Source organism: Emys orbicularis, chromosome 7, assembly GCF_028017835.1.
Source record: "Emys orbicularis isolate rEmyOrb1 chromosome 7, rEmyOrb1.hap1, whole genome shotgun sequence".
Classification (NCBI taxonomy): domain Eukaryota; kingdom Metazoa; phylum Chordata; order Testudines; family Emydidae; genus Emys; species Emys orbicularis.
In genome coordinates this window covers 49,272,947-49,290,070 of record NC_088689.1, presented here as the reverse complement: position 1 = coordinate 49,290,070, position 17,124 = coordinate 49,272,947, and the positions used below count along the sequence as shown (strand labels likewise).

The following is a 17,124-nucleotide window of genomic DNA, read 5'->3' as shown; positions in this document are numbered from 1 at the left end:
TCGGGGACCCAACCTACCCGCTAATGCCCTGGCTCATGAAGCCCTATACTGGCGCCCTGGACACTGAAAAAGAACTCTTCAACTACCGGCTGAGCAAGTGCAGAATGGTGGTGGAGTGTGCTTTTGGACGTCTCAAGGGGAGATGGAGAACCTTACTGACTCGCTGTGATCTCAGCGAAACCAATATCGCCATTGTTATTGCAGCTTGCTGTGTGCTCCACAATCTCTGTGAGAGCAAGGGAGAGACCTTTATGGCGGGGTAGGAGGTTGAGGCAAATAGCCTGGCTGCTGATTACGCCCAGCCAGACAGCCGGGCGATTAGAAGAGCCCAGCGGGACGTGCTGTGCATCCGGGAGGCTTTGAAAGCTAGGTTCCTCAGTGAGCAGGGTAACCTGTGACTATTAAGTTTGTTTAAAGAGAAGCTGAAGCTGCCCCCGTTTCTTTACCCGGTTAATGCTCACTATCCTGTCCTGTTACATACCCCGTTCCCCCCCTTCCAACACACGTTTAAAAATAAAATCACTTGAATTTTGTTAATGAACACCGTTTTCTTTATTACTGTTTTCTCGGTAAAGTGTTGAACCTGGGACGCAGACTGTGGTGGGGAGTGGGTGTAGTGTAGTGATGCAAAGGACGCTTCTAAACTCCAGGAATGACAGGCTCCGCACTGGTGGACTGGTTGTTTCAACGGAGCCTGCCACCCCTCCTGTTCGGGACTCTGTGTGTGGGGGCTATGTGACTTTGTGGCAGGGGGAGGACGGTTACAGATCCCCTGCTGCATGGCTCTGTGATCCAGGATAAGGACCGCTGCATAAGATCTCTAACCGCCCTCCCCCGCCACAAAGTTACATAGCCCACCCCCCACACACATAACATGAAAACCACCTCCCAGACTGACCAGGGTAACTAGTGACTGCAATGTGTGTGTGCCCTGCTGCTGAACCTGCCCCCGCCTCTGTACCCTGGTAAAGGTGACTGTCCTGTCCAATTACCAACACCCTTCTCCCCCTTCAGACAGACTCTCCTCTAAAAGAACATGATGGAAACAGTAATTAACAGAAACGTCTTTTTTATTAGCAACTACACATGAAACTGGGGGATGAAACTTGGACGGGGGCTTGGGTGAGGTGGGAAGGAAAGGACTTATCAAATTTTGGGGAATGAGAGCCTTCTGGTACTTGAGCAGTCTTCAGGGGTGGAGTGAGTTTTCACGGACTCTGCCGCCCCTCTTTCTTGGGACTTTGGGTGAGGGGGGTATGGGACTTTGTGGCGGGGGAGGGCGGTTAGAGATAGACTGCAGCGGGGCTCTGTCCTCCTGCCTCCGGTCCTGCAGATCATCCACAAGGCGCCGGAGCGTGTCCGTTTGCTCCCTCATTAGTCCAAGCAGTGTTTGAGTCGCCTGCTGGTCTTCCTGCCGCCACCTCTCCTCCCATTCCATGTGTGATCGGTGCATTTGGGACAAGTTCTCCCCCCCCGGGTCTGCTGGGCTGCCTGGGCTCGGGAGCAGCCCATAAGTTCCGAGAACATGTCCTCCCGTGTCCTCTTCTTCCTACGCCTAATCTGCGCTAGCCTCTGGGAGTGTGATGCCAGGCTAGGTCGGGAGACAGTCGCAGCTGTGGGATGGGAAAAAGGGAGTGAATTCCTCAGAAAGATAAATTTCGTTGTGAACAAAGAACATAGTCTTTCTCTGTGAACAAGACCATGCACAGCACCTATCACATGCGCACTCAGGACAAGGTCGAATTTTCGGCCTTCGCATTCAGTGCCTGGGGTCTTGCAGTGCAGATCAGAGAAGTGGGGCAGGACACCGGAATTTGTGTAGCAGGCCGACATGGTAAGCCGTAGACTTGTGGCTGCTTAAAACTTTAATAATAGCACTGGCCTCCTTTCACGTTCAAAGCAATGCCAGTCCCTGCTGCCAGCAATCTGGCAAGCATGAACTCTGCCCCTGTCCCACCCCCTCGCGGCTGTCCCAGGGAAAGATCCCTGTATGCTGCCCCTCTCCCGCCTCCACCGCGTGGCTGTAAACCGCCGGTTACAGTTCTGTAAAGGAACAGGCAAGCAGTCCCAATACTAACATTCCCCTACCTAATTCAAAGCAGGTCACCATGAGCGACATCACTCCGATGAGGATTTCAGAGACGGAGAAAGAAAGGATGCTTCGGGAAAGCATGCAAAGACCAGGGCCGTATGCCGCCATGCTCTGCAAGGCAATGATCCCGGAGTACTTGCTTGTCTCCTGGCGCGGAAACGTTTCCTACTACGGAGGACCCAATAAGGCCGCTCTCCCCAGGAACCTGATGCAAAGGCTTTCCAATTACCTCCAGGAGAGCTTCGTGGAGATGTCCCTGGAGGATTTCAGCTCTATCCCCGACATATAGACCGGATTTTACTGTAGCTGCACTGGCAGGGACTAAACAGTAGAGCGGCTAGGGCAGAACAATCATGCTAAACCGGACATTGTTAGATTTTTTTTCAGTAGTTGCACTGCCAAGGACTGAAACGTTAAGCGCCTAGGGCAAAGTAATCATGCAAAACCCATTGTTAATATTCCTTTTCTGTTAAAAATAAATGTTTACATGTTTAACACACTTACTGACTGATCCTTCCCCTGATTCTGTGTCCGGGTTAACGCCTGGGGACGGTTGGTAGGGGATCTCTGTAAGGGTGATGAAGAGATCCTGGCTGTCGGGGAAATCAGCGTTGTAAGCGCTGTCGACTGCCTCATCCTCCTCATCTCCTTCCTCATCTTCCCCGTCCGCTAACATGTCCGAGGAAGCAGCTGTCGACAATATCCCATCCTCAGAGTCCACGGTCAGTGGTGGGGTAGTGGTGGCGGCCGCACCTAGGATGGAATGCAGTGCCTCGTAGAAACGGGATATCTGGGGCTGGGATCCGGAGCGTCCGTTTGCCTCTTTGGTCTTCTGGTAGCCTTGTCTCAGCTCCTTGATTTTCACGCGGCACTGCGTTGCATCCCGGCTGTATCCTCTCTCTGCCATGGCTTTAGAGATCTTCTCGTAGATCTTTGCATTCCATCTTTTCGATCGCAGCTCGGAAAGCACGGACTCATCGCCCCACACAGCGATCAGATCCAAGACTTCCCGATCAGTCCATGCTGGGGCCCTCTTTCTATTCTGGGATTGCACGGCCATCTCTGCTGGAGAGCTCTGCATCGTTGCCAGTGCTGCTGAGCTCGCCACGATGTCCAAACAGGAAATGAGATTCAAACTGGCCAGACAGGAAAAGGAATTCAAATTTTCCCAGGGCTTTTCCTGTGTGGCTGGTCAGAGCATCCGAGCTCGGACTGCTGTCCAGAGCGTCAACAGAGTGGTGCACTGTGGGATAGCTCCCGGAGCTATTACCGTCGATTTCCATCCACACCTAGCCTAATTCGACATGGCCATGTCGAATTTAGCGCTACTCCCCTCGTTGGGGAGGAGTACAGAAGTCGAATTTAAGAGACCTCTATGTCGAACTAAATAGCTTCGTGGTGTGGACGGGTGCAGAGTTAATTCGATGTAACGGTGCTAAATTCGACATAAACTCCTAGTGTAGACCAGGCCTGTATGCGGAGGAAAGACCGAAAGCCCAGGCTATGGGCCTGAGGGACAGAGAGGATGGTGGCTTTGCTAATTGTAAAGCAGAATGGGGCTAGGGCACAGGATTTGGTAGGAAAGACAGAGGTTTGTTTTGGCCACAAAGAGCTTGAGATGATAGTGAGTTTCCCTGATGAACTGTTTGAGAGAGATGCGATACTGAAGCACGGAGACAGGGTCCGAGTGAAATTACATCACCTATAAATAAGGTGTCCAGGGAGAAAGGTAGGAGTCCAAGAATAGAGACCTGAGAGAGTGCAGTTAGAGTGGGGAAGTGGAGAGCTGCTAAGAGGGATTGACGGAATGGCTAGTGAGATAAGAAGAGAACAGAGTTAGGGAGGCTAAGGGAAGACAACGTCAAGGAGGAGGGAGGATCAAGGGTATCAAAAGCACTGGAAAGGGAATGGAGTATAGGCCTTCAGACAGTCAAGACGTTTAGAGACACTGGTGAGCATTTTCTATGGAGTAGAAAGGGCAGAGGCTGGACTGGAGTCCAACAGATTCATATATTTTAAAGTCAGAAGAGACCATTACTGTCATCTAGTCTGATGTCTTGCATAACGTCATAGAATTTTACCCCACGATTCCTGCATCAATCCCATAACTTCTGGTTGAGCTAAAACATAATTTAGAAAAGCAACCAATCGTGATGTGAAAACTTCAACTGATGGGGATTCCCCCACATCCCCAGGTAAGTTGCTGCAATTCCTCTAACTGGTAAAATAGAGAGTTTAAGGCAAGGAAGCTGATACAGGGGGCACAGACAGCTCATTCAGTGAGTATGGTAGTGAAGGGGCAGAGGGAGTTAGGGTGGGAGTTGGAAAGACAAGGGGGCGGGGGGGTCCAAGGGTGGGTTTGAGAGTTTAACGGCATGTCTGTATGCAAGAAAGGAGACCAAGGAGAGGGACAAGAACATGGCGGGGGAAAGGAGTGGGGGCAAGGCAATTTCCCAGGAAGGGATAGGGTTGAGGGGCCAGAAAGAGCAGGTAGGTGAGAATTTTCAAGGCCAGTGCCGGGGAAGAAAGGAAGGGTGGATGTTGGGATGGGACTCTCTTTTTGTTTTGTGTGTGTACAGCACCTACCACAATGGAGCCCTGGTCCAAGACTGGGGCTGGTAAGTGCTACGATAAGAAAAAACAAATCAGGTCACATACCTAAAAGTTGGCCAGCTCCAATGTTACAGCTCATGCCTATTTATGCTCTCCACTGATCTTGGAATAGTTCTGATCATCAATTAGGCAATTCCGAGACCAGAAAAAAAAAATCCCTGAAGATTAAGTTATTCCCTTTTTATCCATTTTGTGTTGCGAAGGTTGGGATTACAAAATACTAACACTTGGATTAGGTTTTGTGGGAGATGATGCTAATTCTTGAAAAATGGAAAATACAGAAGCTATGTCTTCACTAGGAAAAAAGGCAGGGAAGATAAGATAGTTTAAAACTAGTCCCCATCATTCTATCCTCCCTCTGCTGCCTCCCGCAGGCCCTGGATAAAATTTCCCTCTGAGGTCAAGGAAGTGAACTAAAGCCTCATTTATGCTGGGGTTTTTAGTAACTACACAACATCTACACTAGGAGTTTACGCTAACTGGCTTAGCAGCATAGACTAAGCACAGGAGCTGCATTCAGGATCCTAAATTCACCTTCCTGTAGTCAAATGCCACTTTAGAGCACACTGTCCCAGTCATGCTCGGCTACAACGAAGAAGCAGCTGGATTACTCTGAAGTAGCCCCAGTTACAGGAAGTTGAGCTGGCAGCTGCAATAAGGCTCCTCGTTGGGCCTGGTGGAGAGCTAAAGGGGATGTTTATAGCCTTGAGCTGAAGTTGCATAGGTAGCCAGTTACTTGAAGGAGTCCAGCAGCCCGCATGAGTTCGCAAGTCTAATTAAAGCCTAGCTACAACTGGCTTCTCTTCACTTGAATTGTACCTCAAGTTAACACACATTGGTACATAGCAAGAACATTAACATTTAAGCGTAAGAAAAATATGGAAGTGATAAGGAACAATACTTTTTAAAATGTCCAATATCTAGGTACATGAAAATTTCACATTGTGCATACTGATAACCTTCACGGTGGCCTGTTTTTATGCTTTAATGTCATATTTGTTTGATTAATGTGTTTAGTTAATAACTATGAAAAGGTGTAGGTCAGTAAGTTTAGAGAAACTAAATAAAGTAAGGTTAGTGTGTTAACTTTAGGTATTAAACAGTGCAGAACTTGGGCCTTTATGTTCTTGCTCACTCTCTATCTAAATGCTTGTTACCTAGCAACTTTTAGTTTAATAACTTTTGTGTCTGGAAATACACATTGTGTACGACATTTGTGAGTAATGCAGTCTTCCCAAGCTCATGGCAATAAAAGCTTTATAGCACTCCACCCTATCATGGATTTTGTTTCTGACATATTTACTGATTTATTCATTTTTGGCCTTTTAGTCTCTTTCTTCCCCATTTGAAATACATTAGTTACTGTGGAAACAATGTTGTCATTGTTATGGGCAGAATTTAGTAACAGGCACAAGTGCATTATAAAGGCAATTTACATAATAGTTTGCAAAATACAGCAGCTTATGCTTTTACACAAGTTGTAAATAACTCAAAAATAAATATACTAAGTATTTTTAAAACTAAATTGATTATAATTATTTTACGCAGATACCACATTGCACACATTTCTGTACTAGACAAATCAATCCCCTAGTCAGTGAGATTTTACAGTGACACCATATAGTTTTTGGTGTAAGTATCTGCAGTGTTCCTAAAAGGATCCCTATCTAATTGACTTATTATTCAATAGGAAGCATGTAAAACATAACTTATCCCCACAGGGGTCCCTTGGGTAGGGTGAATTGGGGCGACCGCTCTGGGGCCCACGCTTTGGGGGGCCCCACGGGCCAGTGCAACTAGCCGGTGCAGTCGGTCCCGGAAGAGACTAATCTGTCACTTCCGCCCCGGGGCCCTGCACCCCTCTAGGGACGGCCCTGCTTATCCCCCACCTTTACTCACTATATCATTTAAAACTGGAGTGGTTTTCCACTCCATTGGTTTTGGGTATCTTCAAAAGAAGGTTTTCTCTTAAAATTTCAGTATCTTTTCCTTTTGCACATTCTGGTTCTAAATTCATTCATTCAGTTTCACACACGTATGTATTTTTTTAAAGTGCAGATTAACGTCTTGGTCATATGCTTGAGAAGGATAAATTAACAGGAACTGAGCATTAAGACATGCATATACAAAGGAAGAACTTTAGTGCTGATGTTTGGAAATAAAATTGGACAATTGTTTGGTATCAAATATTGTCAGAGGAGATGAACTAAGCTCTTAAGTCATATCCCTCTTACCACCTTATCCCCCTCCCCCTAGGAGCATATACCCTGTGAGATAAGGTGCTGGTAGTCACAATATATAGTAAAACAATGGGATGCAAGAGGAGACAACTAGTTTGCAGCAAACTGGGGTGTGAATCTAGCCAGGCATAGACTGAATGGACCCTGTTGATGTGCATTAACAAACTGTTATCTTTTATCTAGCTCCATTTCAAAGAAGCCTAGATCAAAACACATTAACAAACAGTTAATGAGAGTCAGCAGCATCCACGACCAGCCCAGGAGAGGTAGATTCACACCCCAGCTTGCCAGGAACCAATTGTTTGTGTAGCCCTAGGCTTCTAGCCAGGAGGGGGCACACATTACTGTATGACTCCGTGAAAGCTAATATACAGAGTTAATTGACCAAATTTAATTGATTTCACCTAAAGTCAGTTACTAAGACAACCCCAGCCAAGAGAGAACTTTGATTGCAGTGACATGTCCTGTCAATATATTTTGCTTTGTTTAAAAGTTAGTTTAGTGCTCATGAAAGCTGCTAGACTTATGGCACTGAACACAATCAGCAGAACAGGTATTGCATAGAAGCAAGTTCCCCCCCTAATGTCCTAACAAAATATTTTAAGCTAGACTTGGAGGCACCATTTTTAAGGTAGTTCCTGCCCATTTAAACCTCAGCCTCTCTCCTGAGGCTGCCCACTAGTGCAAATGGTGATGCAGAAACTACCTCATCAGCTATCAGATGGTGATAACTTTTTGTCAATACTAACTTAAGTCAGATTTAAACAAATGGACTAGTGGTAAAAAACTATACTGTATATTTTATGATCTGTGCTGTAAGGCACCTACATTCCTGTATCCTGCCAGTATATTGTGCTTCTAAATTTTATTTAATTTAATATGGAGATATGCCTATCTCATAGAACTGGAAGGGACCCCAAAAGGTCATTGAGTTCAGCCCCCTGCCTTCACTAGCAGGACCAAGTACTGATTTTGCCCCAGATCCCTAAGTGGCCCCTCAAGGATTGAACTCACAACCCTGGGTTTAGCAAGCCAATGCTCAAACCACTGAGCTATCCCTCCCCTCCTTAATTATTTATATATGTACAGCTGTTTCATAGATATTCAAATACTGAACTCCAAACTGGCCTCTACTGGAAGACTTCTAGTTAAACTGATAAGTATAAATCAAAGAATTATGGTGTAACAGTCCCACTCCTATTTACTTTTGGGGCGCTCCTCAAAAATTGTGTCCAAGTAGTCATGGATTCCTACATGAATGTCCTAACTGTACATGCTAAAGTGGCCTAGTCGATATCTGAGAAGGTTACTCACCCTATGCTGTAACTTAGGTTCTTCGAGATGTCTCTCTGTGGGTGCTCCACTTCAGTTGTTGATGCGTCCCTCTGCCTTTGATTGGAGAATTTCAGTAGCAGTGCCCATCTAGGTCGTGATGTGCGGTCCCCGTTTCACCGTGCCTTAGGTGCCTCATCTAGCGCACACGTGCGGCCTGATCCCCTCAGTTCCTTCTCTACTGAAGAGTCCGGAAATTGAACTCCAAAGTAGAGGGGAGGAGGGTGGGTAGTGGAGCACCCACAGGGACACACACATCTTGAAGAACCTCAGTTACTGCACAGGGTGAGTAACCTCTTCTTCAAGGAGTGTCCCTGTGGGTGCTCCACTTCAGGTGACTGTAGAGCAGTGCCCCATGTTGGATGGAAGGGGCTTCGGAGTTGCATGAATGAGTGAAGATAGCACTGTGAGCCATCAGTGCATCTGATCTTGAGCTCTGGTGATTGCACAGTGTTTTGTGAACATATGTTCAGAGATCCAGGTACCAGCTGTACATATGTCTATGAGTGATACATTGTTTAGAAAGGCTACTGAGGTAGCAATGGATCTAGGCGGGTGAGTTCTGATCTCGGATGGAGATTGTAGGTTCTTTCGTTGGTAGCAGAGGCGAATACACCCTGAGATCCATTTTGAGGGTCTGTGTGGAGATCACTGCTCCTTTAGAACTTTCGGTAGTGGAGACGAAAAGTCCTGGGGATTTTCTGAAAGGCTTAGTTCTATCAAGGTAGAATGCTAGTGCGCATCTGATGTCCAGGGTACATAGTACTGAGTCCTGTGAGCTCTCGTGAGGTTTGGGAAAGAATACGGGAAGATGGATTGGTTGATTTATGTGGACAGATGAAGATATTTTAGGTATAAATCTCAAATGTGGTCTTAGGATAACCTTGTCCTTGAAAAAGGTGGTATAAGGTGGGTGAGCCATGAGAGCCCCTAGCTTACCCACATGGTGGGCCGCTGTAATAGCTACTAAAACTAGGGCTGTCAAGTGATTAAAAAAATTAATCGCAATTAATCACACTTTTAAACAATAATAGAATACCATTTATTTAAATATTTTTGGATGTTTTCTACATTTTCAAATATATTGATTTCAGTTACAACACAGAATACAAAATGTACAGTGCTCACTTTATATTTATTTTTTATTACAAATATTTGTACTGTAAAAAACAAATAGTATTTTTCAATTAATCTAATACAAGTACTGTAGTGCAATCTCTTTATCATGAAAGTTGAACTTACAAACGTAGAATTATGTATAAAAAAACTGCATTCAAAAAGAAAACAATGTAAAACTTCAGTGCCTACAAGTCCACTCAGCCCTACTTCTTGTTCAGCCAATCACTCAGACAAAAAAGTTTGTTTACATTTGAAGGAGGTAGTGCTGCCCTCTTCTTGTTTACAGTGTCACCTGAAAGTGAAAGACACTCGGGGGGGAGGGATAGCTCAGTGGTTTGAGCATTGGCCTGCTAAACCCAGGGTTGTGAGTTCAATCCTTGAGGGGGCCAGCTAGGGCTCGGGGGCAAAAAAAAATAGTTGGGGATTGGTTCTGCTTTGAGCAGGGGGTTGGACTAGATGACCTCCTGAGGTCCCTTCCAACCTCAATATTCTATGATTCTATGAAAGTGAGAACAGGTGTTCGCATGGTACCGTTGTAGCCAGCATCACAAGATATTTACGTGCCAGATAGGATGACCAGACAGCAAATGTGAAAAATCGGGATGGGGTGGAGGGTAATAGGAGCCTATATAAGAAAAAGACCCAAAAATCGGGACTGTCCCTATAAAATCGGGACATCTGGTCACCCTAGTGCCAGATGCACTAAAGATTAGTATGTCCCTTAATGCTTCAACCACCAGTCCAGAGAACATGCATCCATGTTGATGACAGGTTCTGCTTGATAACGCTCCAAATCAGTGCGGACTGACATGTTCATTTTCATCATCTGAGTCAGATGCCACCTGCAGAAGGTTGATTTTCTTTTTTGGTGTTCAGGTTCTGTAGTTTCCACATCGGAGTGTTGCTCTTTTAAGACTTTTGAAAGCATGCTCCACACTTCGTCTCTCTCAGATTTTGGAAAGCACTTCAGATTCTTAAACCTTCAGAGGCGGCGAGTTGTATGGGCCCGTGGTGCTTGTGCTCCAGGAATATTCAGAGCATGGGGGCCTGGCTCCACCAATGTTCGGGGCTGGGTCTCTCCCCTGGCCCCACCTGCTACCCCTGCACGTCTCCCCTGGAGCGTCTCCCAGACCCGCCTGCTGCCTCCAGGTGATTTAAAAGGGCCCAGGGGCCCCCGCCGCCAGTGCAGTAGGGCTAAAGCGGCTTCCTGCCTGCCCTCACTCTGTGCAGCGCGCCACTCCTGGAAGCGACCGGCACGTCCCTGTGGCCCCTGGGGGGGAGGGAGGGAGGGGCATGTCTCCACCCGCTGCCCCTGCCCCTAGCACTGACTCTGCCATTGGAACTGCTAGAGGGGTGTGCGGGTTGCTTTCAGGAGCCAGCCGAGGTGCCACACCCCTCACCCCCTCCCGCACCCCAACCCCCTGCCCCAGCCCAGAGCTCGCCCCGAAACTCCCTCCAGAGCCGAACCCCCTCCTGCACCCAAACTCCCTCCCTGAGCCTAAACCCCAAACCCTCTCCTGCTCCCGAACATCCTCCCAGAGCCTTAGGCAGGTGTGTGTGGGGAGGTGAGGGGGCGGGATTTGGACCCATTCTGGGCACCACCAAAAATTATACAAACCTGCCACCCCTGTAAACCTTGGGTCAAGTGCTGTAGCTATCTTTAGAAATTTCACATAGGTACCTTCTTTGTGTTTTGTCAAATCTGCAGTGAAAAAGTGTCTTAAAACAAACAACATGTGCTGGGTCATCATCCCAGACTGCTATAACATGAAATATATGGCAGAATGTGGGTAAAACAAAGCAGGGGACATACAATTCTCCCCCAAGGAGTTCAGTCACTGAATAATTAACACATTAATTTTTTAACGAGCATCATCAGCATGGAAGCATGTTCTCTGGAATGCATGAAGGGGAATATGAATGTTTAGCATATTTGGCATGTAAATACCTTGCAATGCCGACAACAAAAGTGCCATGCGAACGCCTGTTCTCACTTTCAGGTGACACTGTAAATAAGAAGCTGGCAGCATTATTGCCTGTAAATGTAAACAAACTTGTTTGTCTTAACGACTGGCTGAACAAGAAGTAGCACTGAGTGGACTTGTAGGCTCTAAAGTTTTACATTGTTTTGTTTTTTAGTTCAGTTATGTTACAAAAAAAAATCTACATTTGTAAATTGCTCTTTCACGGTAAAGAGATCACACTACAGTACTGTACTTGTATGAGGTGAATTGAAAAATACTATTTCTTTTGTGTATCATATTTACAGTGCAAATATTTGTAATAAAAACAATATAAAGTGAGAACTGTACATTTTGTATTCTGTGTTATAATTGAAATCAATATATTTAAAAATGTAGAAAAACATCCAAAAATATTTAATAAATTTCAATTGGTATTCTATGGTTTAACAGTATGATTAAAACTTCGATTAATCATGATTAATTTTAAAATTGTGATTAATTTTTTTTAGTTTTTACTAAAAATGCTACCTTAATTGATAGATGTATCAGAGAGTATGTCATTAAGGGTTTGAATGGGCCCCAATGAGGCAGCATAATACCAGGTTCAAGTCCCATGGTGGTGTGGGAATGCGTACTTCAGGGTAACGTTCTGAATGCCTGTAAGGAAGTGTTTGGTAATCAGGTGCTTAAACAGTGACATCCCATCAATCTTGTGATGGAAGGTGTTAACAGCTGCAAGATGGACCTTGATTGAACTAGTGGATAGTCCCGAGTTTTTCAGCTCCAACATGTAGTCCAGTATCAATGGTAAAGGTGCGAAAGCCAAAGTGATTTGCTTGGCTTGGCACCATATATCTGTTCCATTTTTGAAGGTAAGTCCTACTGTTTAGTAGTATGTGTTTAACCTGTTCCAAACAGGCTAGTTCGTTATGATGGAACGATTGATGGAATATAGGAGCCATGATTTCAGGTGAAGTCTCTCCATGTACGGTTGTGAACCTGTCCGTCGTTCTGCGATAGAAGGTCTGGTTGGAGTGGGAGAGCGAGTGGAGCACATAGCACTATCCGCATCAGGTAAGAGTACCAAGTCTGTCTGGGCCACGTTAGGGCCATCAATAGGACTTTGCTTTGTCCATATGTATTTTGTTTATCACCCTCAATAGTAGTGGTATTTGTGGGAACATGTATAGAAGTGGTGCTTCCCATTTGAGGAGGAAGGCATCCCCCAGCAATTGGGGTCTCAGACCTGCTCTCGAGCATAACTGTGGGCACTTGTGGTTCTGTGGTGTTGCAAAGAGGTCGATAGATGAGTGGCCCCATTGTTGAAATATGTTCTGCAGGACCACATCATTTAGTTTCCATTCGTGATTGTGAGAAAATTCCTTGCTTAATGTGTCTGCTGTTGGAGGTAAGAGGCTGAGATGTTGATATTGTGCCAGATGCACCAATTCCAGAGTTTCATGGCTTTGGTGTATAGGGAGTGGGATCAGGCTCCTCTCTGTCGACTTATATAAAATATGCAATGTTGTAGGTCATTACTTATATGGTCTCGTTCCTTATCAATGGCAAGACGTGGAGGCACGTGTTGTGAATTGCGTGGAGATCTAATAGATTTATGTATAGCTGTGTTTTGGAGGGAGACCACCTGCCCTGGATTTTATGGTGTTGTAGATGGGCTCCCGGTCTATCAAGAAGCATCAGTTGTAAGTGTCAGAGAGTGTCTCCTGAGTGAAAGGAACCTCTGTGCCCACCTGGTTGGGCTGTGTCCACCAGTGTCAAGAGTCTTTGATTTTGGTTGGCATTATGAGGTGTCTGTTTAGGCCATGTTTGTGTGGCATGTAGAAGAGCCAGCCCTGAAGGCAGTGCATGTGGAAACGCACATGTTGTACCACGAATGTGGTTGCAGCCATGGGGCCTAAGAGTCGAAGGCAGGTGCAAGCTGATATGTGTGGACTGTTCATTACTGAAGAGATGAGGTTGGTCATTGTAATAAATCTGTTCGTTGGTAATGACGCTCTGGCTTCCAGGGAGTTGAGATGGGCCCTGATGAAGTCCAACTATTGAACGATTTTGAATGAAGTTGATTTTTGAGTGTTTATCTGTAACCCCAGACTCTGGAAAAGGACTATTATCCTGTGAGTAATGTCAACGGCATCTGCCCGAACGGGACCTTTTAGTAAACAGTCGTCCAGGTAGGGGAATATTATTACCCCTTGCTTGTGCAGGTGTGTCGCTACTACTGAGAGAATTTTGGAGAAAACATGCAGTGCTGTGGAAAGGCTGAAAGGCAGTAGTACCTTGTATTGGTAATGATCTGTTCCCAGGGTGAACCTGAGGAACTTCCTGTGAGCAGGATGTACTGTTATATGGAAAGAGGCATCTTGAGGGTCGAGGGCTGAGAACCAGTCCCCCCTGTTCCAGTGATGGTATTATCATTGCTAGTGTGACCATCTTGAACTTTTGGACCCTCACGAATTTTTGAGCTTTCTGAGATCTAGGATGGGTATCCATCCTCCATTTTTCTTTTGAGTTAAGAAGTCATGGGAGCAGAAACCCTTCCCCTTATATTGTAGAGGAACTTGTTCCATGGCACCTAGGTGTAGAAGATGGTTTACTTCTTGTTGTAGAAGGTGCTCACGAGAAGGGTCCCTGAAGAGGGATGGGGCTGAGGGGTTGGCTAGAGGGATGGAAGTTGCCTGTATTATTTCTAGGGCCCAGTTGTCAGTAGTGATGGAATACCATGTTGAATAATATGGAGTCAGACGGTCCCCGAAATGGGATACGGATGGTGTCATCAGCACTGTAGTGTGGGGGAGGTTGTTCAGACCCTCGACCACGCCCTCAAAATTGTTGCTTGGAGGAGGAAGATTGAGACACTGATGGCAGTGGTGGGGGTAGTCGGCATCTCTTTGGATCATACTGCCGCTGATGTTGGGTATAGAGACATACCTGTTTTGCTGGTAAGGTTGATATCTGTTTTGTCTCCTCTTTGTGGCATGCGTATAAATTCCCAGCATACGGAGGGTCGCTCATGAGTCGTTCATCGTGTGGAGGAATTTGTCCATCCTGGCTGCGAAGAGCTTCTGGCCGTCGAACAGAAGGTCCTTCGCTGCAGACTGTATCTCCCTGGGGAATCCTGAGGTATGCAACCATGATGCCCGGCGCATGAACACCGCGATGACTGTGGATCTTGCCTTTATGTCGGCCATATCTAAAGATGCTTGTAGGCCTTCAGACATGCGAGCTTTAAATGTATCCCTTTTGTCCTCTGGAATATCATTAATAAAGTCCATGAATTTCAAATAGTTGCCATGATCATATTTTGCTAGTAATGCCGCATAGTTGGCGACCCAGAATTGTAGGTTGATGAGCAATATATTTTGCAGCCAAAAAGGTCTAGCCATTTCCACTCTTTCTTGGTGGGTATGGACCTATACTGATGCTTTCTACCTCAATGGTTGATGGCATTGACTACGAATGAATTTGGTGCAGGATGCGAAAAAAGGAAGTCCATACCTTTGGAGGGAACATAATATTTTTTGTTCTCTTGAGGGAATTCTGTGCCAAAAAATAAAAATTTCTGCCCTCCGTGACATGTACTTGGTAGTGAGGCTGCACCCAACCCTGACACAGTGCAAGGGCCGGAGCTGCCCCACAAATGCCCCAGGGCCCTGCCCTTCTGTGCCAGGCGCACCAGGTGTGGGGAGGCAGGCTCCAAGTGGTGGTGGTGGGGATCCAGGTGTAGGGTGAGGGGGTTGTGTGTGTGGAAGTTTGGATGTGGGTGGCTCATTGGGGGGCCTGGGTGTGTGGGGGGGATTTGAATGCACAAAGGCTTGTGGAGGGGGGGTTCTAGGTGCAGGGGCAATGGGACTCTGCAGGGGGGTCCAGGTGAAGGTGGTTAGGGTTCAGCAGAGGGAGTCCAGGTGAGGGGGGATGGGGCTCAGAAGGGGGCATAGCAGGGGTGTCTGGGTGCTGATGGGGTGAGGGTCCAGGTGCAGCTCGTTGAGGATGTGTGTGTAGGGGGCTCGTCAGGGTGGGGGTTGGAGTGGGGGAGGCTCACCAGGGGATGGTCTAGGTGAAGGGGGTGGGGTTCAGTGGGGAGGTCCAACTCCAGGAGGTGAAGCTCAGCAGGATGGGGGTTCAGGTGTGGTGGGCTTGTGGGGGATTCTGGGTATGTGAGGGTCCAGAAGCACAGGGATTGTGCAAATGGCAGAGCAGCTCCCCATACAGTGACCCCCTACTCCTGTGACTGAGGAGTGATGGGGGCGGGTGTGTGTGTGCAGCTTCCTGCAGCCAGGGGAGGATTCTGGGGGTGGGTCTGAACTGACCCAGGCTGCTCCTTTCAGGGGAAGAGCAAGTCCCGTGCGCTCCAGTTCAGCCGAGACTACCAGCTGAGCCCAGTGCAGAGTAGGAGCCAATGGCTGGGGCATCCCCAACCACGCCTTTCCCCCCCCCCCCCCCGCCCGCCGCAGTGATTTACCTCTCTGTCAGCCGCTCCAGGTGAGCAAAACGATGCACCTGCGTTGCTGGGGAGGGGCGCGTGACTGCTCTTGCGGCTTCCCTTTGCTTCCCCTTCAGAAAGTCATTTTTCTGCAGGGAAGCAAAGAAATCTGCGGGGGACATGAATTTTGCACACGCGAGTGATGCAAAATTCCCCCAGGAGTATTTTTGTCATCCCTCTTGAAGGTAGGTGGTATGGTGGCTGGGGTCTGCCAAACTGTTTTGGCTGACTCCATTAGCACATCATTAATTGGGAGCCCTATTTTGGAAGCTGAGGAGGCTTGTAGGATGTTCAGCAGTTTATGTTGAGCCTCCGGGACCTCCTCAAGAGGGATCTCTAATTGGTCCATCACATGTTTTTAAAAAAAGTTCTTGAAATTGCTTGAAGTAATCAGCGGCTGTAGATGGTGGAGGCATTATGGCCCCGTCTGGGGAAGAGAAGGAGTTGTTAGTATTTGGCATGGTGTCTTGCTCTATGCTCTCCTCCTGTTCCTCAGCAGCTTCCTCATTGGGCTCTGATGTTACAGGCATCCAGAATGGTGGGAGGCAATCTGACCTCCTCCCTACAAGGACTGGGGGTGGGGTGGGGGGGGCCCTACTGTAGTGACTTCTGTAGGAGGCCAAGGGGTCCCATTGTGTGGGGAAGGGCATGGGTGGAACCATGCAAGGGTGCCAATACCACAACTGTATGTCTTACCTATAGTGGGACCTTGATTGTAGAGATCCGGTTGTTGGGTCTGGTCATCCTCTACCTCCTTGCTGGAAAATGGAGGGGCTATTAGTGAGACAGGGTGTTCCAGTACCAAGTGCACCAGGGAGCCATCTGTGCCGAAAAGTGGCGAGTCCAGTGTCGAGGATACTAATATGTCCTTCTGATGAAGGAAGTGGCATGGTACTGGCCAGTGCCAAGGGTTTTGGTATTGCAGTAGAAAGTGCTGGTGGTCTTGGGGTAGAGTTTTCGGAGCCGATGGTGTCATTGTCAATGTGGTTGTCAGCGCCAATGAAGCTGTTGGAGCAGGCAGAGGAGAGCCTGTGTTGGAAGTCTTGGTGCTGTTTTCTTCAGTGGTGTACACGGTGCCACAGTGGAGGAGGAGACTTACTTTTGCTTCTCGACTCCGCACCAGAGCACTGGGGATTGGCAGAGGCCACTGTGTGGGTGGTGTCAGAAGATCCCGGTGCCTTTTAGGTACTCAGCCGCGGTGTGGTCAGTACCAAGAGAGACCGAGATGGAGAGCACTTCTTTTTGGTCGGTTCTCTCTCAGGA

At 47.3% G+C, this 17,124-nt stretch overlaps 1 protein-coding gene across 1 annotated transcript in view; it reads left to right on the top strand.

Moving 5' to 3' along the window:
- The window catches only part of NRBF2 (nuclear receptor binding factor 2), a 30,746-nt gene extending 16,294 nt beyond the window's left edge, over positions 1-14,452 (top strand). The window contains exon 5 of the mRNA XM_065408088.1: positions 14,375-14,452. The gene's annotated coding sequence lies outside the window, so the exon portion shown is untranslated. The remainder of the gene's footprint in view (positions 1-14,374) is intronic.
- The last annotated feature ends 2,672 nt before the right edge of the window (positions 14,453-17,124 follow it).